Raw genomic sequence first — 12,787 nt, forward strand, 5'->3', positions numbered from 1 at the left:
GACCGAGAACTGGGTTTTAAGTAGTTTAATCTTTAGGTTATGTTTTGGTGAACGGTTTGTCATGGAACTTAACCCTAGAGTAGACCTGGTCTAGATGTCTCATAAAAATGCAAACTTGATGATCAAAATGGACTTAATGGACATATGGTTAACTACGTTCACGAAGGAACCACTAGGTCTAGACTAAAGAACGTTTTTATGATAAAGGTTCAAGCTTTATGCTAGAAACGGGCAAATCTTGATAGTGGGACGATGTTAAGCGGTTAAAAGGGTAGAAAAAGGGTGTTAAAATCCTGTCATGGATCATCAATAAACTACCATGGCGGAGTAGGATCGAATAGGGTAGTAAAATATGATCTGGAAAACAGACCAGAGTTCTCGGTCTATGTGTTCTCAGTCAGGGTTCTCGGCTGAAAACACGGGTTCTTGGTTAAGTATGGATTTCAGTCAAAGCAAAGGTTCTCGGTCAATGATCTCGGCCAAATATGAGAGTTCTCGGTCAGCATAAGGGTTCTATGTCTTGGGTTCTCGGCCACACAGTTCTCTGTTGGGCCTTGGGTCTAAGTCTAGTTGGGCCTTGATGGTGAACAGTTAGGCCTGAATTAAATAAGTCCACAAATTTTAAGCCCATATATATAATTTAAGATAAACTAGCCCATTGTCATGAACTAAACAAACTAGCCCAACTTAGGAAGACCGTTGGTAAACTAAAATACCAACTTAATTGGTTATACGGTTAAATAACATATATATATTTAACAGTTAGCCGGGCACAGTTAAAGAAGGGAATAACAATTAACGGCGAACGCAACAGGATCCAGGTGAGTTTCTAGCCGCATTCCTTGTTATGTTTTCGGGGATGTGTGCATACTCGATGTGATTAGTTAATACACTTACCTTAAGTGGTAAGTGTATACCTATTATGATATATGTGTATGTTATAAAAGAACGCTTGACGGTACATGAACGATCTTCGGATATTGCATGTACTGTCAGGAGATAGTTAGATGATGTGATTGTTTATATATAAGTTGTATGTATGAAGTATGTACGTTATAGAATATGAGGATGAAAGAAAGTATGTAAAATATATAAATTAAAAGGAAATTATGATATGAAGGAATTTATGGTAAAGGGTGGCAGACCCTAATAATATCTGTGAAGAAGGGTGGCAGACCCTAATAATTTCTGTGAGGTTATAGGGCGAAAGGCTCTTTAAGGGTGGCATACCCTAATAATTTCTGTGAGGTTATAGGGCGAAAGGCTCTTTAAGGGTGGCAGACCCTAATAATTTCTGTGAGATTATAGGGCAAAAGGCTCTTTAAGGGTGGCAGACCCTAATAATATATGTGAGGTTATAGGGCGAAAGGCTCTTTAAAATGTTTAAGTATGTATGTAAAGAAAGATAAAATATGAGGTATGAAAGTAAGAATGAAATTATATACTTACGTAGGTATGAAAGAAAGTAAAGAAGGACAAGTATGTAATATAAGAACGTATTGTATGTTGATTGTATTAACTAGAACTCACTCAGCGTAGTTGACTTTTAGTATGCACGCAGGTGAGTAGAATGAGGCAGTTAGCTTGAGGAGGACACATGGCAGGGTTGGACGGAGCTGGAATCTGAGGATTTTGCTATGATGTATATTTCTATAATTTAAGTTATGTTTTAAAAGACAAAAATATGGATGTTTGTAACGAATGGTTTAGTTTTATTATTTCCGCGAAAGTTTTTAATTAACTCTGATATTTAGAACCGCGTTTATGAGTAAATCCAACGTCCAAATGTGAGGCACCGCTAACGGGGCCTTACACGCCAGTTGAGAAGAAGAGAGAAGGGGCGTTTGTGTATAATCGCCCTGTTTGCAAATCTTGCGGAAGAAGACATTTCGGTAGATGTCTTCGACTTGCTAATACCATCACATGTAATTTCTGCAAGAGACCAGGACATGTTGAAGCCGACTGCAAGAGGAAAGCAGTGGTATGTTTTGACTGTGGTGAAAAGGGGCATTTTAGTAACGAATGTCCGAAGAAGAAGCCGAGGATGGCTGGTGCAAGTGGCAGCGGTGCCAAGACCGATACCAAGAAGGGAAACGCTCGTGTCTTCATGCTAGACACTCAAAAGGCAGCTGACATACCGAACGTGATCACCGGTACATTTCCTATTAATAATGTTTATGCTAGGGTTTTATTTGACTCAGGTGCGAACCAAAGTTTTATTGATTATAAATTTTGTAGTCTATTAAATGAGCCTTTAGTTATGAAGTCGAAACTGCTGATGGAATAAACATTATGAAGTCGAAACTGCTGATGGAAATGTAAGCAGAATAACCGAAGCCTTAAATAATGCGACTATTTCGTTAGCCGATCACGTCATACCTATACGATTGTCACCTATGACATTGGCAGGTTTTGATGCAGTTCTAGGTATGGACTGGTTATCTTCTAATCAATCCCGTATCTTATGTAATGATAGATCCATTGAAATTCGAACGTCTAACAATAAAACCATTCGTATCACTAAAGATAAAGAAGCAGGAAAAGTAGGAATAATTTCTAAGATAAATGCAAGTAGTTGCTTAGGTAAAGGATGCCTTGCATTCATGGCCTATGTAACTAAAGAACCTGAACCCAAGAAAATGGAAGAAGTACCAATCGTATCCGAATTCCAAGATGTGTTTCCTGATGAGTTACCAGGATCCCCGCCAGATAGAGAGGTAGAATTTAGAATCGATCTTATACCAGGAACGTCACCAATGCCTAAGTCTCCCTATAGACTAGCACCCACAGAGATGAAAGAACTGAAAAATAGTTAGATGAGCTTTTGGAAAAAGGATTTATACGACCAAGTTAATCGCCATGGGGAGCTCCAATTTTGTTTGTGAAGAAGAAAGACGGATTGATGAGGATGTGTATAGATTATAGAGAGCTTAATAAAGTTACGATTAAGAACAAGTATCCACTTTCAAGAATCGACAATTTGTTTGATCAACTCTAAGGAGCAAGTTGTTTTTCAAAGATTGATCTTAGATAGGGTTACCATAAATTTAAAGTACAAGAGGAAGATATCCCTAAAACCGCATTTAGAACCCGCTACGGACATTATGAGTTCACAGTGATGCCTTTTGGACTCACTAATGCTCCGGAAGCTTTCATGGACATGATGAATCGTATTTGTAAACCATATCTTGACAAGTTTGTTATCGTCTTCATTGATGACATTCTTGTTTATTCAAAATCCAAAGACAATCATCAAGTTCACCTCAAAATCATACTGGAGACCCTAAGAAATGAGAAGTTGTACGCCAAATTCTCTAAATGTTAATTTTGGTTGTCCGAAGTTCAATTTCTTGGTCATGTTTTTAACGAAAAGGGTATTCAAGTGGATCCAGCTAAAATAGAAGCCATCACCAAATGGGAGAAACCCAAGACACCAACTCAATTCAGAAGTTTTATAGGGTTAGCTGGATATTATCGAAGATTCATACAAGATTTCTTTAGAATAGTTGTCCCATTAACTTCACTCATAAGGAAATCGATTTAGTTTGAATGGGGACCGAAACAAGAGGAAGCATTCGAAACACTTAAACAAAAGTTAACTAATGCACCTATCTTGGATTTGCTAGAAGGATTAGATAATTTTACCATATACTGTGATGCTTCGCACACAGGAATGGGTTGTGTTTTGATGCAAGGAAATAAAGTAATTGCTTATGCTTCAAGACAATTAAAAGTTCACGAGAAGATTCCAGTCACGACCTTGAATTAGGCGCTATAATCTTCGCATCGAAGTAATGGCGACACTATCTGTTTGGTGTAAAATTCATAGTATACACTGACCACAAAAGTTTGAAGCATATATTTGACAAAAAATAATTGAATATGAGGCAAAGGCGTTGGATAAAAACACTTAATGATTACGACTGTGAGTTCATATACCATGAAGGAAAGGCAAATGTTGTGGCTGACGCCTTAAGTAGAAAGGAACATGAAAAGCTAAAGAAGTCCGAGCTCTTATATTGGAACTTAAAATAGATTTAGCTAGTCAGATCAAAGAGGCTTAGAAGATAGCACTGTAAGAAGGAAACATTAAAGCCGAAAAAGAGAACGGTAAAATCGATCAACTGGTCAAAGGAAATGACGAAATACTTAGACTTGGTACTAGGATCTGGGTACCAATGGTTGGGAATTTAAGAGACAAGATTCTTGAAGAAGCTCATAAGTCCAAATACTTGATGCATCCGGGAAATGATAAGATGTATCACAATCTGAAAGATGATTATTGGTGGATTGGTATGAATAAAGATATAGCTTTGTATGTAGCCAAATGCCTGACGTGCTCCAAAGTAAAAGCCGAACATCAAAAGTCGTTAGGATTATTACAACAACCCGAAATACCAATATGGAATTGGGATATGATAACCATGGATTTCATCATGAAGTTACCTAAAACTTCTCGCCAGAATGATGCAATCTGGATTATTGTAGATAGACTTACTAAGTCTGCTCATTTTATTCCGATACAAGAAACGTTTAGCATGGAAAAGTTAGCACAATTATACCTTGAAAACATAGTATATTTACATGGTACGCCACTATCCATAATTTACGATAGAGATAGCCGTTTCACTTCAAATTTTTGGTCAAGCTTTTAAATGGCAATGGGGACTCGATTAAACTTAAGTACTGCATACCATCCCCAAAATGATGGACAAAGTGAACGTACGATTCAAACATTAGAAGATATGCTTTGTGCTTGTGTCATCGACTTAGGAGGAAGTTGGGACACTGATCTTGATTTATTGGAATTCTCGTATAACAATAGTTATCATATGAGTATCCACATGGCACCATTTGAAGCTATATGGATGGAAGTGTATAACACATGTATGTTGGTCTGAAACAGGTCATAGTCAGTTGTCAGGACCCGAAATTGTTCAAAGAACCACTGATCAAGTTATACAAATCCGTGAACGATTGAAGGCAGCAAGAGATAGACAAAAGAGCTATGCGGATGTTCGCCGCAAGCCATTAGAGTTCAAAGAAGGAGATATAGTTTTGTTGAAGGTATAACCTTGGAAAGGTGTAGTACGATTTGGGAAATAGGGGAAACTAAGTCCACGCTTTGTTGGACCATTTAAGATACTTGATAGAATCAGACCAGTTGCCTACCGGCTAGAGTTACCCGATGAAATGAAAGGCATTCACGACGTGTTTCGCGTATCCAATCTACGCAAGTGTTTGGTCGACGAAACTCTTGCCATGCCATTAAAAGATGTTAAAATCAACGAAAAGCTTAAGTTTATAGAACACCAATTCAAATAGAAGATAGCATGATCAAGTTCCTCAAGCATAAACGTCTCAAGCTTGTAAAAGTCAAATGGGATTCAAGACGAGGACCCGAGTATATGTGGGAGCTCGAGTCAGAAATGAAGAAGAACTATGCATATTTATTCCAATAAATCTCGAGGACGAGATAATTCAAAAGGTGGGGAGGATGTAACATTGTGTCTATAACCCTATAAGATTTTAGCCAAATAAACTAACTCGTAAAGCATAGGGACTAAAATTGAATATTCTGAAAACTACACCCATCGCGATACGCGACGGGGCAAACATAATCCCATCGCGTAGCGCGATGGCCTTGTACACAAACCCATATTTCGGAAGCTTAGCGATACACGATGGCTCAGCCCATGAGAACGTGCCCTATTGCTGATGTAAGTCGATGTGCCATATTTCATCCCACTTTCACCTTAATTTTCACACACTTAGCATAGGAGAACGTGCCCTATTACCGTAGTGAGCTGATGTGCCATTTTCTCAAAGTTCGTGCAAGAAACGAAGTCATAATCTAGTAATAATCATATAAGAAAGTATTTCAAGATCCTGCCTTTTTCTTATTATCATTGTAAAGGTAGGAGTTATGTTTAAGTTATTCAATTTATAGCTTAGACAATCAATCGAGGCTATGGCCTTTAACCTTGAAAGTATTTTGTAAAACATTCACATTCATAAAATGAGTTTTCATAAACGTTACTTCATAGCAAAGTAATGTTAACCAAAGATATATTTTGACGGACATGTAGTAACTGTAAGGGTAATATCACTAGTAATAAGTTTCTTGCCTAAGGAAAAGTAATTCGTACAAATCCCAATAAACCGAGGGACCAGTTTACTTACCTGGAGAAACTTACCAACGTGTTATAACCTATTAAGCCAAAGCATGCTACATCAAACGTCACAATAAAAAACTAAGTGTGTTCATTCACAATCAAACATAAACGATTTCAAGGTGAAGCTTAAGAGTTATAGCTTAATCAAAACACCATTCAGATGTTTATACAAACCTATTTATGCATAGGTTAAATACCATTCTCAATCATTCACAGACGAGTTTTTCCTACACCGACGGTACAGGTGAATACGTTAACCTTTTACAGTCAGTCAAAACATATTTATACTCAATAAGATGGATGGGTTTTTGTCTTAACGAGCCAGTCAATGTTTACATGAGATTACATGATCTCTAAAACGTTATAATACAAAGTAGAAAATAAAATCAACTCAGATCGAATACATATGTGTCTGGATCCAAACATAACTTTTCAGCCTAATCAGTCAAAGCCTACGTGGCCGCGGGCTAACGGTCATAACTAGTTTCCCATTAAGGGCTATGTGGCTCGGGAATAATTGTGTGTGTATACCAGAAGTAGAAATATACCGGAAGTAGAAAAGCTTCCGCTGAGCTTGTCGAGAAAACTATATTTGTATTGTAATGTCATTCAAATGTTTTATAGAGTCATACGTGTTCACCAGCATATAACTGACGTATTTTTCCAACTCATTGCGGGTAATTAAGCATAAGTAGCAATAACAAGGATTGAAGTCTTAATGAAGATAGAAGCGCGTACAAGATGGCTCCGTTTTTGATAAACTAAAATCCTTGTAATGTGAAACATATATTTTGTAAACTAATACTTGGGTATTTAATTCCCAAGTAAATTTTCAATGTAAATTAATATTATATGCAAACCTAAAGTATTCCGCTAAAATTAACCTATAAACTCTGGTATGTTTACAAAACAAGTACCAACTTGTGGTCACACGCCTAGGCCCTAAGACTGCGTGTGACATGAACTTTGTTTGTTTTCAGTTAATGATATTTTTTAAGGTTTATTTTAAAGTCTTTAATTTTCTTTGTAAACATTCTAACTATATAAATGACCGATATGAGAAAGAAGCGCTCAAGCTTTCGAAGAATGCTGGCCTTACTCAACAAGCACCTTTCTTAGGTCATTCTTTGTAAGTTTGTATTTTAATACTTTGTTTACGTATGAATATGAATTGCAATTAAAAATCATGTTACAGTCTCAAGAAATATATTAAAAATTAACTTATCGTTTGAAATTATATATGTGTTTACTTGACGATTTCTATATTTTCGTCCATGTCGTGCATTGGTCAATAACCTAGTTATTATTATTATAAGTACACGTAGCGGTCCCTTTGTGTCATCCCACATCAGTTAGGGAGGAGAACCAAACTTCTTTATAAGGAGGTGGATACCTTCCCCATTTAAACGCGTTTTGGGTGTTTAATAGTATTGGATGAGAGGAGAATTCTACAGTTAAGCGTGCTTGGGTGAATGTAGTATCAGGATGGGTGACCTCTTGAAAGTCTTCACTTGAGTAACCAAAAGCAAATCCATAAGGTGATGGAGATACGTTCCGGGCAAAACAGACAATATTATGATGCGGCGATAGCTTAACTGTTACACACTTATAAGTTAAAATCATTACTCATGTGAAGTAGTTCATGTCCATTTTACGGTTACACATAAAACAACACATTCTCAAAAATTTAGAGGAAATATTGAAAAACAAATAACAAAATATTTAACTTCAAATATAACACTTTTCATCTCTCAAATAGTCAAATCTAAATGAAACATTTTCTAAACCCTTCATCATATGGTAGGTGAACTCACTAGTTAAACAAGTCATTTTAGATTAACCCATTTATTAAACAAAGTGTGTGCGTTTAGCTAGGTTGACTAGTTTAACACTTGTAAGTTAAAATCTTTAATTTTCTTTGTAAAACAAAGTGTGTGCATTTAGCTAGGTTGACTAGTTTAACAAAACGGAGTATGTTTTCTTGTGTTGTGTACACGTTGTTCTGGGATTTGCCACCCTTAACTGGAAGAGATTACATACTAAAAAAATAATAAAGAAACAGGATCATGCTAACACCACTCTGATAACAAACATGTTACTTATTTGACTCCAGAAAGTACTAATGATCGACTAAAGGTTTTGGTTGTTCACACATCCTTTGAGCTATTCAAACACCCATCATACGAGTTGTGTGAGACTTAAATGACTCGTATGGCGAATGTATGACAACATGAAAAAGAGTGATGGCACACACACAAAAGGTATAGTAGGAATTTAACGTTCCTTGACTATATCAAAATATAACCAACAAAACTGAGAAAGATACATGACCAGGTCTAATTTGCACCAACTTTGAATTAATAACCACTCAATTGAGTCATTCGTGACCAGACATTAATTAGTTTGAATGAAATACAATATTATATTTCGTTTCAGAGAAATAATATCTATGCTTAACTGATATTACACGGGACCATCTAAAATAGTCATGTTTTGTATTTAGTTTTCTGTATAGAATCAAACTGTTCTTATTTCAAAAAACAAAATTGTAAATGTGTGTTTATTGATACGTTATTGGCGGAAACAAGAATGACTAACACCAAGTTCATCTTTGGCTTCTTTGTTGTGCTTTATGTATCAGTATCTCTTACCTTTGGCGCAGACACCATATCTCCAAACCAAATCATTAGATATAATGATACCATCGTTTCACCACAAGAAACCTTCGAACTTGGTTTCTTTAGCCCCGACAACTCCATGAACCATTATGTCGGAATTTGGTACAAGAAAAGATCGTACCAAACAGTTGTATGTGTAGCCAACAGGGATGCACCACTCACGCACACCTCGGGTGAGCTAACTCTCACCCTTTAGGGAGTTTTAGCTATCCGGGACACCACAACGGGCAACATCCTATGGTCATCAGCGAACTCATCAAGCACGGCATCAGTGAGGAATCCGATTAGTCAGCTTCTAGATACGGGCAACCTTATAATTTACGAGGAAGGTGATGACATATATCAAGAAAATCACATATGGCAAAGTTTCGACTTTCTGACAGGCACTTTTCTTCCTGGAATGAAGCTTGGTATGAATTTGGTTACAGGGTTTGACAGGCGCTTCACGTCATGGAAATCCGACGATGATCCGGCTACAGGTAATTTTTCTTATTGGATTGATACCAGAGGTATCCTCAGGCGATCCTGACGGACGGCCAAGACATAAAGTTCCGGGCAGGTCCATGGAACGGACTCAGGTCTATGGGATTCCCAAATTTGAGACCAAACCCGATTTACAACTACACCTTTATTATTAATCAAAGAGAAATGTATTACCAGTATGAGCTTATAAATACTTCATATTTAATGCGGTTGGTGTTACACCCAAACGGTCGTTTAGAGCGCTTGTTATGGACTGACGACAAACAACAATGGACCCTTTATTTAGCCCCAGAAGCAATCAATGTGATTGGTATAATGTGTGCGGACCGTTTGGGAGGTGCAATATTGAAAACTCCCCGGTTTGTGAATGTTTAAAGGGGTCTGAACCCACATCTCCAGATTTGTCACAAGGGTGCCGACGAACTATCCCTTTGGATTGTGGACCTGGGGACGGGTTCATCAAATATTCTAACCTGAAGTTACCCGACACTCGGTGGTCTTGGTATAACCAGACCATGACCCTTGTGGAATGTGAGAAGATGTGCAAAAGCAATTGTTCGTGTAGTGCTTACGCAAATTCGAATATCTCAGGACCCGTATGGTTTGGTGACCTAATTGATATTAGAACGTTTGCTGAAAACGGTGACACTCTCTATGTTCGAATGCCAACCTCCGAGCTAGGTATATCAAAACAATATTTTTATTTAATTTTCGTTATTATCTTCATAGAATAAATACATCTTCACATGAAGATTATATCTTGGTGCAGACAGGAACATTTCAAGTGCAACAGAAAATAGGAAAAGCTCTAGCGGACGGATAAGAGTACTAGTAATTGTAATGGTCCCCATAGCATTTGTGATTTTGGTTATTTTACTTTCAAGATGCTTACTGTATTGTTTAAATAGGAAGAAGCAACATCAACGAGGTATGAAGTTTGAACACGTGTTTTATTAACATAAATACAGTTTAAATTTGGTCCAAATAGTATTTAACTTGCATAAATTAAACCTGTTATCGCATATATGTACCCGGTACATCCTGTTTTAAAAGAATGGCCCACTTAACAGGGACACCAAAAACAAGTTTGGACATGATCCTGAAAATAGAAGTGATGACGAAGATCAAGAGCTACAATCGTTTAGCTGGTCTACTTTACTTAAAGTTACAAACAATTTTTCAACGAATAACAAACTTGGTGAGGGCGGTTTTGGCCCTGTTTACAAGGTACTTATAACATTCATGTGTTACTAAAGTTTTATAAGATAATTCTTAGTATAAGTTAACTAATTAATGCAAAAAACCGCTAAGAATACGTGAAGTGATCAGATCAGAACCGTTGCAACATACTTGTTAGACACACTTCATGCCTTAACTTCCAGAATTTATTATATGGTTGTATGATTTGATAAATTAGTTTAATAATCAGATAAAATATCTAATGGATAAGCACGTACATATATGATGTTCAATTTAGCAACATACATACATGATACATGTTAATTATGTTATGTTACAGGGTATACTTGAAGACGCGAAGGAAATAGCAGTTAAATGGCTAGCAAAAACATCCAGTCAAGGACTTCACGAGTTTAAGAATGAGGTGATCTCAATATCTAAACTACAACATCGCAACCTTGTCAAGCTCTTGGGTTATTGCATAGAGGAAACCGAAAAGATGTTGGTTTATGAATATATGCCAAACAAAAGCCTTGATTCCTTCATATTTGATAGAACTCAAAGCGAACTCCTTGATTGGCCTGCACGTTACCACATTACCAATGGAATTGCTCGAGGACTTTCGTATATTCACCAGGATTCTCGACTCAGAATAATACACAGAGATCTCAAAGTCAACAATATTTTGCTTGAAAAAGATATGAACCCAAAGATATCCGATTTCGGAATGGCTAGAAGTTTTGAAGGAAATCAGATAGAAGCTAACACAAATAGAGTGGTTGGAACATAGTGAGATTCACATACCCTCACATCATTCCAGTTTATCTAGTAAATCATTTACATTAACTTTGATTCATCACAGTGGCTACATGGCACCAAAGTACGTTGGAGATGGTGTATTTTCAATCAAATCAGACGTGTATAGCTTTGGTGTTGTGGTGTTGGAAATCATTTGTGGAGAGAAAAATAGAGGATTTGTCTACAAAGAACACTACAACAACCTCATGGGACATGTAAGTCTGGAAATGTTGAAAATGCAAGTTCAAAGAAGCCAGTGGATTCTTTTATAATTATTTTTTGTTGTCACCATTGAAAAGTTAATCAGGTTACAATGTTTTAAATAAAATTCTAGAAAATTAAAAAAAAAGGTAATCTCACCTGATTGCGGTGTACAAATGTTGATGTGCCGGTTTGTGATAATAGTGAACGCTTTTTTTTTCTTGAAAAAGTACAATAAATTTGAATACAGTTTTAAAGTCATGCAATTTTGTGTTGACAGGCATGGAGACTTCACAATGAAGGCAGATCATTGGAGTTGGTTGCTAAGTGTGTAGGTGAATCACTCAATGTGTCTGAGGTTCTACGATCAATTCATGTTGGTTTGTTGTGTGTTCAACGTCTCCCAGAAGATAGGCCAACTATGACTTCCGTGCTCCTGCTGTTGGGGAGTGAGGGTGCATTGCCTTCACCCAAAGAACCCGGTTTTTACGTTGGAGAATGTTTTCCAAATACTGCAAACTCACAAGGAATAAGTTCTAACAATGAACTAAGCACTTCAATGTTGGATGGTAGATAATAACAAATAATAATGTATTTAAAGAAACATCAACATATTGTTAAGGGGAAAACTTAGTGTATATGGGGTTCCAATAGATCTTAATACCAGATAATCACTGATTTAGTTTCGTGTCAAGGTATGTAAGCCATAAGCTCCTCTTACCTCTCGAAATGATAGTTATTACAAAGAATATCTAAATCATAGTTATCACAAGTAATAGAATATATATTGTCTATATTTATCTTGTTTTATAACTGATATTGATCTCCTCGTGATCATGCAAATCTCTTCTGAAAATATGGGATAAACCTTGTATCTATATATTGTATCATTGAATGGAATGAGAGGCAATCAATTCAATATTTATCATGGTATCAAAGAAAAAATTTCTCTCCTCAACCCTAGCCGCCAGTTATTTTCCGGTGACCCTCCCTCCCTTCTCGATCCTTCTTCGCTTCCCTGTTTCTTCCTCTCATTCCCGATACATAACGATGGACTCAAAGATCCATCCCGCTATAACCGTTTCCAACATTCGAACCTTTATTCCAATCATTCTTGACAATGAAAGCTCAAATTATATAACCTGGTCAGAATTGTTTAAGATACATTGTACAACTTACCTTGTTGAAGACCACCTTGGACCACCACAACAATCTGCGCCAGTTACCCCTCCAGACGCCACCAGTAAAGACAAAGCTGCGGCCTCCTCCGGC

At 36.9% G+C, this 12,787-nt stretch overlaps 1 pseudogene; it reads left to right on the forward strand.

The window, feature by feature from the left end:
- Positions 1-4,178: 4,178 nt before the first annotated feature.
- On the forward strand, positions 4,179-12,092 carry LOC143533969 (G-type lectin S-receptor-like serine/threonine-protein kinase At4g27290; annotated as a pseudogene).
- Positions 12,093-12,787: the final 695 nt, after the last annotated feature.

The sequence above is a fragment of the Bidens hawaiensis genome, unplaced genomic scaffold (genome assembly GCF_021521415.1).
Source record: "Bidens hawaiensis isolate Kalapana, Puna unplaced genomic scaffold, B.hawaiensis_p1.1 tig00009959_1, whole genome shotgun sequence".
NCBI classification, from domain to species: Eukaryota; Viridiplantae; Streptophyta; class Magnoliopsida; order Asterales; family Asteraceae; genus Bidens; species Bidens hawaiensis.